Raw genomic sequence first — 17,551 nt, forward strand, 5'->3', positions numbered from 1 at the left:
GCTATGAGATTAATAAGAGAGTTAACACTTAACCTTAACCCATGTGAATAAAAACTTTAAAACATTTCATTTTTCTTTCTTGAGACATTTACTTTTTTCTGATAGTGGACTATAATACCTCCTATTTATAAAAGGAAATAGAAGACAACGAGGTTTGGTTAATTATGCATAATACCATTTTCAGACATCTATTACAATAGCTTCTCTATATATTATGAAAAGTTGTGTGGGAGGTGAGGTTTTATATTCCTCATATCTTAAAACAAACTGAAAACATGAAGATATTCCTTGCTATTTGAGTCTCTGGTTTCTGAATTCATAGAGCGAGAGGTCAGAGTGACAGATTCCAATCTGTTATGTCTTGGAATTTTGGAAGGCAAGAGTCCATATGGTGTGAAATACCATCTCTTCCAAATAGCTTTGTCTTAAAAAAAAAAAAAAAAAAAAAAAAAAAAAAATTTTTTTTTTTTTTACCTGAACCCATTCATAGTCTGAGCTTGGATAGCAAGGGTTCAGATAGCAAAGGATACCTTTACACTAATTCCAACACAGGATTAACAAATTGATTTGAATTTACATGCTAAATCTGATTGATTACTGATACCTACCAAGAGCATGGGGATCAATGTGAACTATTGGTTATCTTGGAGGGGGAGGGTATGAGTCTCTAGGGCTGTGGTGTTGGAATTTATGAGGCCTCATTTTAAGCTACAAACCAAGCATCGAGAGCACTTGGGTTTGTGTTTTTCTTTCTGTACTTGTATTCTTTTTATTTTTCTGTGGCTTTCCTACTTTGATCACCTTGTACTGTCAAGTAGCTACAAGATGAGAACAGGGGATTACTCTGTTAAGTGGTGACTGCAGTTTGCACTAACCCTTTTTCTTTGCTTTTATTATCGTGTTTCTCTTTGTATGCCTGTGCTGGTCTCTTTACCTGCTACTTTAAAAACCTTTCTTTTATCTTCTGATACAAGGGTCTACTAACTTTAAGATTCGATTCATGTCTATTGTTTCCATGAAATTTTTCTCAACTCTCAGGGAACAATGATCTCAGTTGTGTGAATTAACTTTTTTCAGTGATTTAGACTGGCCTTACCTGAGATGATCCCAATGTAGTGAATTTTTACTGAATTTAAATGAAACATTCTCATTTTCTAGTACGTAAGGTTCATAGGAATTCAGAGACTGAATATACCTAAAACAAAGCAGTCACTGCATAATAAATAATTTATGACAGTAAAATATTTTATTTATATGGGGTAGCCAAGTACTTACCATTGTTTTTGCAGTATATATGGAATTTTAAAAATTTAATTGGATAAGAGTGTCACTTCATTGACCTCTTGCTTGAAGTAAAGTTGGTGCTTCTGGGAATCTGGGAAATCTATTTGAACAAGATGCTTCAGTTAATTTAAGTGAATCACTTCACTAATTTGATTGCAGTTATTAGACCTGTTAATTGTATATGTATGTAAGCAGTCTATGATCTAAAATGTTACTGTGATATTATTAAATACATGATTCCTTTTTCTGAAGCAGGAGATATTAATAACCAGTGTTTGGCCGAATTCTGTACATACAAGTTTTCAGAGAAGTGAGAAGGTCAAAAACTAGTCTTGAATTTACAGAATCAGGTGGTTAAGGAAAACTGAATACAGTATACCTTTATTTTAATGTATATTATATATAGTCAGGAGGATTAAAAAGTAACAAGACACTACTCCTCATTTAAAACATTCACCCCTTTGTGGTAGTTGCATGTGTCATTAATTGAATTTAACAAAAGTAAGATTTTGTTAAATGCAGCGATGGCGTGCTATAATCAATTAAATTAAAAAATAGATTCAGAGGGATTCAGTAAGATATAATACTCTTATTGGCAAAATTCAGGATGGTGACCTTAAAAATCAAGGGATGGACTATTGATCCAAATACAACTTAATATCCCACTAGCAGGAATTAGAGTCACAGTTGTTGATGGCAGTAAACCTTACCAGTAATGAGAATAATTAGGGGAAGATAGCTTAGGTCAAAATTTGCTTACCTGGGGAGTGGGGTTTCCACCAATCACAGTTCTCTCATCTAAATTTTAATGTGCAAAGGTAGAAGAAAAAAATAAAGTAATAATAGAGAAGGAAAGGATGGGCGTGTTGAGAACTGGGGCAGAGGACCAGGAACTGCTCTGTTAGTACCCTGAGTTGACTCTCTTTGAATAATGGCCACTTCGTGAAGAGGATCAGAATACAACTATATGTGGGATCCTCTGTATACCTCACTTCGCTCATATTTTGGATCCTGTGTCTTAGCATCTATATCTGTGTACTTTTCCATTATCAGATGAAATTTGTTTTCCCCTTTGGATTCATCCCTTTTCATATATTTAGGGAGTTTGTTCTAATACATACCCTTTCTGTCAGCATCATCAAACTGTTCTTTTCCACAGGCTGCTTTTCCTGTGACTTTATACATGCTTATGACTTCCTTAAAGCAGCAGCAAACAACCTTGGAGAAAAGTTTTTGCAGTAAAACAAAGAGTTGATCTTTCAGTGACCTAAAGAGCTCATTCATAGTCTAAGAAAAAAAGTCATTAGGTAAGTGAATGAAGAATGCAAATACTCATTTTATAAGAATAATAATATAAACAGTTAACAGTGCAAAAATCCTTACTCAATAATAAAAAATAAAGCAGAAAAATGCAGTTTTTTTTGACCACTAAGAAAAGATTTAAGAAACGTGGTAACCATTGCTAGCTAGTCTCATCCCTGGTTTTACTATTTTCCTTACTCCTTTCCCTCCCCTTCAGTCCCTCATTTATAATCCTGTTGTTTGATTTGTAAGCCCACTTATATATTTGGAGGAATAAGTGAACATACATTTTAAAACTGTTAACTGTTTTGCACTTAGATGGCGGAACAAATGTATGCTCCCCCCCCTCCGCCTTTATATATTCTTGAAAATTTCTTGAATGAGCAAGTATAATTTTTGATTTAGAAAAATACCCAAACAAGTAAAATAATGCTTTTTGTCTACCCTGCTGCTCTTCCCTTTGGTTGCCATCTGTCCATCAGCTCACCACCCTCACTCCACTAGATCTTCTCTGTACTCTTGTCCTTTTTGACTCTTGCAGTCTGGCTTCCTGTTCTTCTTGCCAACTCAGTGGCCTTTGTTTTCAGTCTTTATCTTTTATCGTGTCTTCAGCTCTAGTTTTTAATATGATTCCTTTGTAGTTTGGGAATTATCATTCATTCCTTTTTGAGAGCTGCCTTTGTGTCAGCTACACTGCCAGGCATTGGGGATTCCATGGACAAAGATGCAAGATCTTTGTTTTCATGGACCTTACTTCTGACTAACATTTTAGTTTTCCTGCTTCTTTCCTCTAGATGCCCTTTTCTTTAAAATTTTTTTTTCCACGTTTTTTATTTATTTTTGGGACAGAGAGAGACAGAGCATGAACGGGGGAGGGGCAGAGAGAGAGGGAGACACAGAATCGGAAACAGGCTCCAGGCTCTGAGCCATCAGCCCAGAGCCCGACGCGGGGCTCGAACTCACGGACCGCGAGATCGTGACCTGGCTGAAGTCGGACGCTTAACCGACTGCGCCACCCAGGCGCCCCTCTAGATGCCCTTTAATGGTGACTATCCAGGCACTTATTTCTCAACCATCCATTTTTTTCTCTGTTTACTTGTTTGATAAAGTCACAAATAGATGGGCTGATCAGACAACTCTAATCACATCTACTGATTCATTTGCTAAAGTACAGGTAGCTAGCTACCACTGTCTTTGTAAACTTGGCATTTTCACAGTAATCTGTGCCATAGTGTTTGCTACCTCAGTTTGCTTTCATTTCTAACTATTTTACCTCTTTGGGTAGTAGATGCCACCTGTTCTTCATTCTGTCAGGCTAGTAATATTGGTTTCATATTTTTCTCTCTTATCGTTATGCCCAGTATTTTAAGATTGCCAAGTTCACAGGGTCACTTAACATTTCTCCCTATCTCCTACTCCCTAGATTTCCACTGCCAGGACCACAGTCCAGTGCTTTACCATCTCATTCCTGGATTGTTACAATGGCACCATAGTTGCCTCTGCCTCTGGCCTTTCCCCTCTCTGAACTGTGCTATATACTGCTGCCAAAATAAGTCTTCAAAAATATCCTTTTCCATGTAGTCTCCTTCTAATAACCTATAATAATTTCATGTTGCCCACCATATCATACCAAAAATTGCTGTCAGGTTCAAAGGCCTGTATAATCTGGCCCCATGCAGTCAGTCCAGCCTGATTTCTTTCTGTTCATCGGCATTGAACTTCTGTCCGGCTAGCACTTCAGTGTCTGCCTTATATTTTGTGGTCCTCCTTTTATTCCTGCTTTATATCTTTTCTGGAATCTCTACTTGCCTGTATCCAAATCCTACTTAATCACATTTTAACCATTTTTAAAGTCATAGCTCAAATCATCATACTAGCTCAAATCATCATACAATAAAACATTCTTTAGCTACTCTAGTCCATGTTGACCTTTTCTTGACCTCACACTGTATATTGATGTTTGTACAATTAAGCATGTAATCACTTTAATTTTTGTCCTGTGATGTTTAATCAACAGCAAGTTCTTTGAAGCCAAGGGCAACACCTTTTGCATCTATTTCTCATTGAACAGTAGGTACTAGTGAATACTATTTTTGTCTACTACATTCTTAGAGGCACTTGATTTTTTTCTACATATTAATGTTTCTGTATTTTACACATTTGATGTGGTAATTTTCTGCTCAAATAAGTTATTAAACTCAAGCTGCATTTTACAGAATTGAGGACTTACAGCAATAGATTTTTTTTTAATTTGCATTGGTGAAACTGAAGTAATCTTTTATTTAGTGCTTCAGTACTACTAATCAAATATTTTTGAGTATATATCTAAATTAAAAAATAATATACCTCCCAAGTAAGAGCCATTGTGTCCTTCATTTTAAAAATACTGAGCAGGGGCGGCTAGGTGGCTCAGTTGGTTAAGCATCTGACTCTTGATTTTGGCTCAGGTCACGATCTCACGGTTTGTGGAATTACTCCGCTGACAGCACAGAGCCTGCTTGGGATCCTCTCCCCCTCTGCCCCTTTCCCATTCATTTTCCTGCTCTCTTTCTCTCTCTCAATAAATAGACTTTTAAAAAAATTTTAAAATACTGAGCAAATGACTACTACATAGTTTAGTAATCTTTTTTTTTATTTTATTTTATTTTTTTTTTTCAACGTTTATTTATTTTTGGGACAGAGAGAGACAGAGCATAAACGGGGGAGGGGGAGGGGCAGAGAGAGAGGGAGACACAGAATCGGAAACAGGCTCCAGGCTCTGAGCCATCAGCCCAGAGCCCGACGCGGGGCTCGAACTCACGGACCGCGAGATCGTGACCTGGCTGAAGTCGGACGCTTAACCGACTGCGCCACCCAGGCGCCCCAGTAATCTTTTATGAGTATACAGTAGTATTTTAGTTAGGGTTTTGTGGGCTAATCAGCTACGTGTTCCAGCCTCGTTCCTAACAGGTGAAGTTGGAATTTTGAAGAACCCCTTAACATTAACCTGGAGATAGTTTCTTCAAAGTTGGGTTCTGGTGGAGGATTTAACCCACTTCCTTCTGGAGCCAAGACCCAAAGCTAGGGTAACTTGTTGAGTCATGGCCACAGCCTGAAGACGGCAAATGAACCCTATGAGTTAGGGCAAATAACTGAGGAAGATGGATTTATTGGGGAAGTAGCGAGGGAATAACCAAAATAGAGCAATTCTGAGGGCCCAAAGTGTTTCACATTTATAAAACAGGTTACAGTCTATTGGACCTTTCTATTTATCTGACGTCAGAGACTTTTTGGGTTTTTTTTTAGTCTGATACTCTTTATTTCAGAGAGGTACAACAACTAGTTTATCTTTGAAAGACCCTTTCAGAGGCAACTGGCTCACTCAGTCATTAGGCTTCCCAACTTTGGCTTAGGTCATGATCTTGCAGTTCATGGGTTCGAGCCCCATGTTCGGCTCTGTGCTGACAACTCACAGCCTGGAGCCTGCTTTGGATTCTGTGTCTCCCTCTCTCTCTGCCCCTCCCCTGCTCACTCTCTGTCTCTCTCTCTCTCTCTCTCTCTCTCCCTCTCTCTCTCTCTCCCTCTCTCTCTCTCTCTCTCAAAAATAAATAAACATTTAAAAAATAAGGTACACTTTTAGCTTCAATATTGTATTTATATGAGGCTACTTGTTTTGTTAGAGCAACCGTTCTTTATATTAGCATCATACTAGTATCACCTTGGAACATGTTAGAAATGTAAATTTTGGGGCTGCTCCCTCAGATTTACGGGAATAGAAACTCTGGGGGTGTAACCAGCAACTTTTGTTTTATTAGCCCTTCAGATGATTCTAATACAGAAGTTTGAGAATCACTTGCTTAGAGGATATATCTTCTAATAAACAGTAGTAAGCCAGAGTCCTCTGTGGCAAAATTTTAATCTTTCAAACTTTGAGTACCCCAAGTAGAGTTAATAACTCCTTTAATTTTTCATAGTATTTGAGTGTAATTGTTATAATATTATTTACACTGTGTTGCCAAAAAATTCCACTAAACAGATTCTTTAATCTCAGCAATTGTATATTAAATGAATTGATGGGTGACTCCATGAATAAACATTAAAAATAGATAGTGCATGGTCATCATTGCACTCTGCCTGGTCAACAATGAAAAGACAGACAGACAGACAAAATACCAGAGATCACATGTATAACCCAGGGCCAGCAAGCTCTTACTTTGAAGGGCCAGATGGTAAATATTTTTGGCTTTGTAGGACATAGGGTTTCTGTTGCAACTACTTTACTCTGCATTGCTATCAGGAAAGTAGCTACAGACAATACATATGCAAGTATATAAATGAATGAATGGCTAGGTTTGTTCCATTGCTGGCAGGATGTGGCCCTTGGGCAGCAGTTTGTGGACCTCTGTATCCCAAACTGCAATAGTGGTTCTCAGTCTTCACTCTCTTTTATTGACAAACAATGGATGATAGTCACCTGCTTATTATTGTCTTATAATTCTCTCTTAGGTAAACCCAGGATTATGCGTAAAGCATATTAAAATACAAATAAGTAAGAGTTATATTCCAGAGATAGTCCTACCTTAGCTCTTATGATAATAAAGTATATTGACTTAACGTTTTTGGTATGACACATAAAGAGCTGGAAGTCCTCACTTCTGTCATCACAAGAAGAAAAAAAGCTGAACAAACAGAATCAGCAGCTCTTCTTAGATGCGTCAGAGAATTGAGGCAAATTCAGGGCAAACTGCTGCCTGCAAAACTGGAGACTGGCAGATAGAGAATCAAAGCTGATGGGTGGCAGCAGCCCAGGAGTAGAAGCCCCACAACTGAAGCCACTATAGGTAGGAACACTTTAAACTTAACTGATGGATTAAATGCTAGAGGCTCTGGGTGGCCTAGCTTGAGTGTTGAAAACAGAGGAGGCCCAGTGTTAGACTGGTATCCCCACACTTTCCAGGAGACCTACCAGGTTCTCCCTGTGAGGATCAGAGAAAAGTCTTTTACTGCTTGCATAGTGAGGGAGGGCTTCAGTGGGTGGGGAGTTTATAGGAAGGGTCACGGAAGGAGGAGGAGAAAAGTAGTCATTTTGAAATATACCCAGAGCTCTCTATTATTTTTAACAGGCCTGTTTCAAGGGAAAATATTTTACTAGAGCCTAACTAACAGGGGCTTTACCAAAGCTTTCTTGACCCCGGGAAAGGGAAGTATCCAACATAGGCTGACTAAAATACTGAGACCTAATTATAGGACAATAGAATGCCTCTCTCCAGCTTTACCACCATGTCAGTAGGGCTCCTGTATAATAACAGGATTGCATCTAAAACAAGAGTAAGCCTCACACCTTTTTTAAAGAGTCTTTAGGGATTCCCAAAGAGAACATGGGAGACAAAAGCAAGGACATTAGAAAAAATTTTAGCTTTAGACACCACACCTACAGCAAACAGTTAAACAGCCCAAATCCTAGTAGATAAATACAAAACTTTACTCTAAAGGCCTGTTGACTAGAGTTGCTTTTACCCAACAGTATATCTGGCTTTCAAGAAAAGATTTCAAGGCATGCTCAAAGGCAAAAATAAACACAAACATAAAAACAAAAAAGAAACAAAAACAAACAAAAACAACCCACAATCCGAAGAGGTAAACCAGTTTCAAATATGACACAGATTTGGGGATTATTATCCTATGGATTTAAAATTATGATTAATATGCTAAGTGCTCTAATGGAAAAAGTAGACATCATGCAAGAATGGATAAGTAATGTGAGCACAAGGATGGAAGCTCTAAGAAATAATCCAAAGGAAATGCCAGAAATCAAAAACACTGTAACAAATGAAGAATGCCTTCATTGGGCCTATACAGTAGACTGGCCATAACTGAGGAAAGAATCAGTGAACATGAAGATACATCAATAGAAACTACCACAACCAAAATGCACCGAGAAAAGAAGTGAAAAAGATGGAACAGAGTATCCAAGAACTGTGGGACAATTACAAAAGGTGTATCATAAGCACAATTGGGATATCAGAAGGAGAAGAGAGAAAGAAACCAGAAGTGTTTGAAGTATAATGGGTGAGAATTTTCCAAAAATTAAAGACCCTAAACTACAGATCCAGGAAGCTCAGAGATACCAAGCAGAATAAACAACAAAAATGTATCCCTAGGTACATTGCATTCAGTCTGCAGAAAACTAAAGACAAAGATAAAATCTTGAAAGAAGCCAGAGAGAAATAACCACCTTACTTATAGAGGAACAAGGATAAGAATTTTATCAGACTTCTCTTCAGAAATCAAGCAAGCAAGGAGAGAGTAAAGTATTTAGAGTTAAAAGAAGAAAACCACCAACTTTGTATCTGGTGAATTCTGTGTCTGTATCCTTCAGAAGTAAAGGAGAAATAAGATCTTTTTCAGACAAACCAAAATTGAGGGAATATGTAACTAGTAGACCTGCTTTGCAAGGGATGTTACAAGTTCTTCAAAGGAAGAGAAAATGATATAGGTCAAAGATTTAGATCTACATAAAGGAGTGAAAAGGAATAAATGAAGATAGAAGCTTTCATTTTTCTTACATTTAATCGATCTAACAGATAATAGTTTGTTCAAAATAATGTATTTGGTGATTATACCTTATGAATAAATGAATGACAACAATGTCTTAAGGAACAGGAGAGAGGAATTGAGAATAGTTTTAGAAAGTACTTGTAGTAACTAAAGTGGTATAGTGTTTTCAAAGTGTACTTGGATTAGTCATAAAAGTGTATTGCAAACCACTAAAAAGATTTTGAAAGGAAGTATAATTGATATGCCAAAAGAGTAAAGAAAATAGAATCATATAAGGTGTTCACATAAAACCAGAGAAGTCAGAAATAGAGAAGACAAAAAAATAAAAAACAAAGAAAAAGAGCAATGAATAGTAAATCATTAAAATATGGTACATATTAGTCCAACTGTATCAATAATCACTTCAACTGTGCATGTTCAGAATACACCAATTAAAAGAAACTGTTACAGTAGATTAAAAAACCAAAACAACTGCCTTTCTGTGCTGCCCAGAGAGGGGTCCAACCAGTGTTCTGGGTTCCCCTCATAACTTTAAAAAAAGCTTCCATGATGTCCAGAGCCCTTGATAGTCTGCAAATGAAGGAGGAAGATGCCCTGAAATTCCTTGTAGCAGGAACCCACTTAAGTTGCCCCAACCTTGACTTCCAAATTGAACTTCCAAATTGCAACCTTGACTTACAAATTGAAATTCCTTGTAGCAGGTACCCACTTAAGTGGCACCAACCTTGACTTTCCAAAAGGAAAAATGATGACATCTGTATCATAAATCTGAAGAGAACTTGGGAGAAGCTTCTGTAGGCACTCCTGCCATTGTTGCCTTTGAAAACCCCACTGATGTCAGTGCTCTGTCATCCAGGAATACTGGCCAGTTAGCTGTGCTGAAGTTTGCTGCCACCCCTGGAGCCAATTCTATTGCTGGCCACTTCACTCCTGGAACCTTCACTAGCCAGATCCAGGCATCCTTCTGCAACCAAGACTTCTGGTGGTTACTGATTCCAGGGTTGACCACCAGCCTCTGAGTGAAACGTCTTATGTTAACCTGCCTACCATTGCTCTGTGTGACACAGACTCTCCTCTTTGCTACATGGATATTGCCATCCCTTGCAACAAGAAGGGAACCCACTCACTGTGTCTGGGGTGGTGGACACTGGCCCCAGAATTTCTGTGCGTGCATGGCACCATTTCCCGTGAACACCCGTGGGAGGTCATGACTGATTTCTTCTTCTACAGAGATCCTGAAGAGATTGAAAAGGAAGAGCAGGCCACTGCTGAAAATGTTATGACAAAGGAGAAATTTCAGGGTGAATGGACTGCTCCAGCTCCTGAGTTCACTGCTACTCAACCTGAAGTTGCAGACCGGTCTAAAGGTGTGCAGATGCCCTCTGTGCTCCGTTAGCAGTTCCCTACTGAAGACTGGAACATTTGCCCACCACGGAAGACAGGGCTGCAGCTTCCACTGCTCAGGCCACTGAATATGTATGAACAACTACTGAGTGGTCTTAAGCTGCTCTTCCACAAAGAAATAAGGTTGATGGAAAATAAAAGGTTTCTAAAAGTTGGGGGGAAAAAAATCAAGACAACCTTATGTTGTTTACAAGTACACCTTTCACTGACTTTGGTACTTTGTTATTTAGTAACCAATTACTTGTAACATGCTTCACCAATATGTTATAACACTAAATTTGAGAACCTAAAAGTTACATGTAAATGATAAGGTACTTAAATTATAAAGATCTAAAGGGAAAATGGCCATGTTTTTGTTTAACGTTTTTATTTTAATTCTAGCTCGTTAACATACAGTATAATAGTTTCAGATGTAAAATACGTGGTTGAACAATTCCATACATCACCCAGTTCTCATCACAAGTGCACTCCTTACTCCCCATCACCTGTTTAACCCATCCCCTCACGCACCTCCCCCCTGGTAACCATCAGTTTGTTCTCAAGAGTCCGTTTCTTGGTTTGTCTCTCTCTTTCTCTTTTTTAACCTTTGCTCATTTGTTTCTTAAATTCCATATATGAATGAAATCATGGGACATTTGTCTTTCTCTGACTTATTTCACTAATAAGTGTTATACTCTCTAGCTCTATGCATGTCATTGCAAATGGCAAGATTTCATTTTTTATGGCTGAATAATATTCCATTGTATATATACACCACATCTTCTTTACCTATTCATTAGTCGGTGGACTCTTGGGCTGCTTCCATATCATGGCTATTGTAGATAATGCTGCTGTAAACATAGGGATGCATGCATCTCTTTGATTTAGTGTTTTTATATTCTTTGGATAAATAGTGTGATGGGTGGAGTGTAGGGTAGTTTTATTTTTAGCTTTTTGAGGAACCTCCATAACTGTTTTCCACAGTGGCTGCACCAGTTTGCATTCCCACCAACAATGCCTAAGGATTCCATTTTCTCCGCATCTTCCAAAATGGCCATTTTGTGTACATTTTTGTGTATAAAGTATTTAATTTCCTGTTTAGAATTAATTTTATGAGTAATTTAGTGAACATATTTTATGTACATTCTGATTTTTTAAATGTTTGTTTGCTTATTGTTTGAGAGACAGAGTGTGAGCAGAGAGAGAGTAGAGAGTAGAGAGAGAGAGGGAGATGCAGAATCCAAAGCAGGCTCATGAACTGTGAGATCATGACCTGAGATGAAGTCGGATGTTTAACTGACTGAGCCACCCATGTGCCCCTAAACTGTTGTAATGAGATAATTTACATGCCACTAAATTTACCTGCATTAGCATACAATTCAGTGGTTTTTAGTGTACTTTCAAAGTTGTGCAGTAATTGCAATGATTTAATTTTAGGATGTTTTGATGTTTTTTAAAGCAGTTGAAAAGTGAACTATATTGACTGAATTGATTAGAAATGGAAAGGTATTTATCTAATCATTTCTGAAGGTTTGAAGGCAGTAGGAGCATTCAAGATAGTATTTTTGTTTTACATGTTGATGGACTTAACAGTAGAACATTGATTTGTAGAAACTCAAAAATGAAGTTGTAATTGCTCTGTGCTTTTTCTTTATGGTCTTTCCTTGTCTTTATCCTTTGTGGACCAATCTTTATATTACTTTAGACATGCTAAAGAGCTTTCTTCTGTATAGAGGCTTACTGCTAAAAAAAAAAAAAAATGGTTTCAGTATTACCTTAAGCTTCCTCATAGCTGGTCAAATACTTGAGTCTTCCTATGGCACACATTATTTTCTGACATTTCAACTTTTTATATTTATAATTATAGAGCATAACATGTGAGCTGTTGCTTTTTTCTGTAATGTATTTCGAACCAGTGAGATACTACTTTACTAAATTAATTTTCTTTAAGATGGTTAGAAAATTTCTCTGTCCAGCATAAAAACTTTCATTTAAAGAAAAACATATTTAAAAGTTTTAAAGCAAGAAATAATGAGAATCACAAAGAGGAAGCTCACTTTAGTGATGTGTCATAATGCATTCTGAAATTAGTTGCCTGGGTTTGCTACTCAGGTCCCCATAACTTTTAGAAGTTGTTTCCTTTATCAGTAAAGTGGAAATAGTAATAGTGCTTACCTTGTACAGAGTGGTGAAGATTAAATGAGATAAGTCATATAAAACACTTTAGTATAGAATCTGGCACATGGTAAGAACTTGATATATGTTGGCTGTTACTCTTTCTTTAACCACAGTAAATTCAAAGAACTTTTTCACTTTAAAACACCATATGTTACTGTGATTACTTTTTATTCTTAACTGTATTACGTGTATTGTGACAGAGGAAAACCGTGATGATATTTGAGGGAAGAGTTATCCAGGCAGAGGGAATAGCAAATGTGAAGGTGAGAAAGCTGTGGCAAGGAGGCCAAGTGGCCAGAGTGGTGAGAGTATGCTAGAGTGTAGCAATGAGGTCGTAAGTAAAAGAGGGGTAGATTTGTGTAGGGCCTTGCAGGTCTAGTAAGCACTAAAACTTAGGTGCTTCTTCTGGGTGAGGTGGGAGCCATTGGAAGTCTCTGAGCAGAGGTGTGACATGACCTTACTGGTGTTTTAGGCTCCCTGGGCTGCTGTGTGGAGAAGAAACTATAGAGGGGCAAAGGCTGGGTTACTGACATTTTACACTAGGGGTGTGTGTGCACGTATGTGTAGGTGTGTAAAAGATGAAGTATTATTTAAAAATTATTAAAAATATTTAAAATTATTTTTTTTTAAATTTTTTTTTTCAACGTTTTTTATTTATTTTTGGGACAGAGAGAGACAGAGCATGAACGGGGGAGGGGCAGAGAGAGAGGGAGACACAGAATCGGAAACAGGCTCCAGGCTCCGAGCCATCAGCCCAGAGCCTGATGCGGGGCTCGAACTCACGGACCGCGAGATCGTGACCTGGCTGAAGTCGGACGCTTAACCGACTGCGCCACCCAGGCGCCCCGAAAAATATTTAAAATTATTTAAAAATATTAGTAAGTGGTGGTCTCAGGGTGTTGGAGTTAGCTGTGAATGATTTCATTTTCTTTATACTTCTGTTTTCCAAACGATTTTAAAGAGTACTTTTGTAATTATAAATGTAACTGTTACCATTTTCTTTAAGTAGAGCTGTGATAATAACAAAACATTATGCTATATATTAGGTTTTTTGATTATAAGGACATGCTTCCATATTAAGTACAGTATCATAGGTGCTGTTACTAAAATTTTTTAAATGTGCCATCAGAGAGACTAAATGTTCATAATGTATCTATTGAACATAATGAGGCATCAGGAATTTAGAATAAATGACCTAACTAAATTAGTAAAAGGTGAGAATTAGACTGTAGAACATTTTACATATAACTCAGTTATTTTAAATAACTAAAATGAAACTATGTATTAACAGTAGAGATACTGTTTTAAAGAACTTACAAATGATTATCATTATAACAGTCCAGTAGCCTTATTACTATTACTGATGGTTTCCTTTTGTGGTGGAGTTTGGTATGTTAGTTACTATTTTTGAAGTCTCAAACTCTTGTTTAAATGATTGCATTTAGGTACTATTTTTTAATAGACTAGAATGCCATTCTGGGATCTCTAATTAGTTTTGTTTTCCTGCATTCCCTCACTTGCTGTCCTTTTGCCTAATCCATACTCTCGGAACCCTAACCACCAGTCTTCCCCACCTTAAGTAAATTTCTACATATCCGTCAGAGCTCCACTCAAGTACAAAAGGAAGGAGTCTTTCCTGAATCTTTAACATAGTGAGGTCCTTAAATCACTCTCCTACTGGGTTCTAATTCTTGTTCACATTCCAATTCTAATAAAATAATTGTATAATTTTATAGTCTCCTCTGTTAGAATATCAACACCACAAAGACAGGAATTATAGCTCTCTCATTTAGAGATTATTTCCCTAGTACAGGATGAGTGAATGCATGAGCAAACTCCATAACTACCAAACTTCTTTTAGATGTCATTTGGAAGTCTGGTGCAGATTTTCGTGCTATTCTTCCTTCCATGTCACACTGTCCACCCCCTCGTGTGTTTTAGTTATAAGTTACTAAGTATAGTAGAAGTTAAAAATAGCAAACTTCAGTGTTTTTACAAGTAAAAATCTTTATACACCATTTCCAGCAGTATAAAAGGATAGCTTATTGTAAATTTTTGTTTATAGATGACCTTTTTGAATGTATAATTTATTAATGTAGACAGCATTACCAAAGATAAATTATATCAGAATTTAAATCAGTATGTATAATCTCAAGTTGTTGGGGTTTTTGTTTTGTTTTGTTTTGTTTTTAGCTTTAAGCATAAAGCATTTTTCTGAAATTCACCTTTTCTCCTTGTATGATGGGTTTTACTGGTATATGTTGTGTGCTTCTTTATTGAAAAGAAGTGTTCAGTGTGCTTACTAGAGATTCGTTAAAATTCTTTACAGTTTTTCACTGGTGATATAGGGGAGGAGAAAAACAGCTTTGTGGTATTGCTGCCACACTTTTTTAACCTCTGGAAATTATGACATATCACATTAGTATAGCCTGACTTCTTATTGAAAACAAAGTATGAAGAAGTCTGGCATATTGACAACCTATTCACTTAGCTGTGATCCTTAAGGCTCAATTTTGGGTGATGTGATTTCTTTCTTGAAGGCAATATATTTCCAGATAATTCAAGATTAACTACTTGTATTTTTTTTATGTCTATCTCAGTTCTTTAAAAAAATCTTTCTGATCACTTTTGTTTTCTTGGAGAGTATTTTATTTCTTGCTCCTAGGGGATTTTTAAAGTTTTTAAACAACAAAACACAGATCTCTAAAATGTTTCTCCTACATTAAACAGATATGAAGAACTTCCAGACAGAAAGAAAGTTCTCTTTTGTTCTTTGGCTGGTGGTTTACCACTTCTACTCCAATCCCTGTGTTAGGTGTCACTTTTCTTTGGGGCTGCAGCTTTGTTTTTACGTTCTTCCTCTCTGGAGGGACATACGGTATATGCAAAACTATATGTTACATTACATATATCATATGTATATCATCATGATAAGGAAAACTTTGGGTATACGCTGGAATACTAGTGGGTGCATTACATCAGAGTCACACTTTTGTTGTGTTAAGTGGCACATCTTAACAAAGCACTTATTAATAGTTTTCTCTCTGAATTACTTTCTTGTTCCATCTTTGCCTCTAGCCCATTTAAGTCCAGGTTTTCTTTCTCAGTTCCTTTATCACCTTTTGTCTTTTTTCTCCAGTTCTGCCTCTGAAGCTGGCATATAACATCTGTTAGTGACCCTAAAGCTATTCCTTGCTTTCTGTAATTCCCTAGGTGACTTCTCTCTGGATAACTATGTTGGATGCCTACACTTGTCCTAATCTTTATAGTTAATCATCACTTTCTCACCTCTCCTTCTAGTCATTACTCTAGACCACTCTCTGCATTGGTCTATTACATGTACATCTTTAAACTTGTATTAAGTGTGGATCATCCAGTCTAACGCAAGACACAACTAACTTCCAGTAAATTGTGAAGAGAAGTATTTCCTTACAGCACTCATGTTAATAGAATACAAGATGTTTATAGCAGATAATTCAGAATCTCCTAGTTTGTCTCTCTGAATTTTTTCTCCATCTCTTTTTTGTTGTTGTTTGCTCTTGTTCTTATCCTTTCCACCTTTTAACTTTTTTTTTTCACTGTCTTCCTGTCCTCAATATAAAGAAAAAAATTTACCTAGGTAATTTGTTAAAATTTTATGTCTGCTTTTCTTACATTTAGAATCTGAGAAGTTGACAGGTTTATATTTCTTTATCAGGTTGTTTGAAAGCCTAACGAGGTTGTTTAAGAAAAGATATAATGAGCCTTTGCTATGAAAAAGATTATGTAAAATCATTTAATGTACTGTAGGGAAGGTGTGAGTCAACAGGCAAGTTTAACAGAAGGAAAGGGTTGTGCTAGGCTGATTACTTGGTTGCTTTGGTCTCCAGATATAATTCCAACCAGTTGAAGATGGGGAGGAATGATGCTAAAAGGACACTTCAGGATTCCTAACTCCTGAAGTGAGTTGTAAAATGTTGTGAATTCACTTAAGTTTCACCTTGTTTGGAAAGAAGTACAGCTTTTGTCTTACTTTATTTGAATAATAGAATAAGTTCTCCAGCGTTGTTTAAATTCACTTGTTAAAAGTAACTTGGAATGTGTATTCCGGCATTGGCAGCCCAGTGTGAAGAACTTAGATGTTGCTCAGAAAACTGCTTTCCTGGATGAAGACAGTGAGCTGTTAGGGACTATACTCACAACCCAGCTAGAAAAGTCAGTTTTAGAGGATGCCAGTGCTACAGTGTATTTGCTGCTTGATTATGTAGCTCATGTTACACGTGTTTAATCTTTGTGATGACTTAAAGAGATGAATGGGCTTTGGAGTGATTGTGGCAGATTGAAAAACAAAACAAAACTTTATATTTTGGACTAGTGTATTTTGGCTGTTTTGTATGGTTGCTCATCCCTTGAATTCCAAATACAATACTGTTACATTCAGTAATCTTAAATAATGAAATCGTTTGCTACTGTCATTCATGTTCTTTTTTAAAACTTAAAATCATAATCAATCTATTTTAATTTTAATGCAAACATATGATACAAGGGTCATCACAAAACCAGCAGGAGGATTATTGAAGAGATGGTATTAGTGCATTTGCTTAGCTGTTTGAATGAGGGGGTAATAAATTTAGAGCCTCAACAGCAAGTTATGAGAACAATTACAGATGAATAAATGGTTCAGTGAAAAAAAGGTGAGATGATTAAAAAAAAAAAAACTAGAACAAGATAGAAATGAACTTTTGTCAGAGGGGAAGATTTTTTTCTCTTAGAAGTAGTAGAAAACATCTCAATACAAATGAGATTTTACTACTTAAAATGAAAAACAAAAACACCTTTAGGTATTAACTTTCTTACCTATACCTTTAAGTCCAAATTAAAAGACCAA

The 17,551-nt window shown here is 36.8% G+C and overlaps 1 protein-coding gene and 1 pseudogene across 1 annotated transcript in view; both read left to right on the forward strand.

Annotated features, from left to right (window-relative positions):
• Positions 1–17,551, forward strand: part of RFX7 (regulatory factor X7) — a 136,737-nt gene that overhangs the window by 6,754 nt on the left and 112,432 nt on the right. The gene's annotated exons all lie outside the window — the stretch shown is intronic.
• Positions 6,225–11,003, forward strand: LOC124508564 (40S ribosomal protein SA-like; annotated as a pseudogene).

Source organism: Lynx rufus, unplaced genomic scaffold (genome assembly GCF_022079265.1).
Source record: "Lynx rufus isolate CCGP_SWC_20201006 ecotype Redwood Valley unplaced genomic scaffold, mLynRuf1.p SCAF_13, whole genome shotgun sequence".
Taxonomy (NCBI): domain Eukaryota; kingdom Metazoa; phylum Chordata; class Mammalia; order Carnivora; family Felidae; genus Lynx; species Lynx rufus.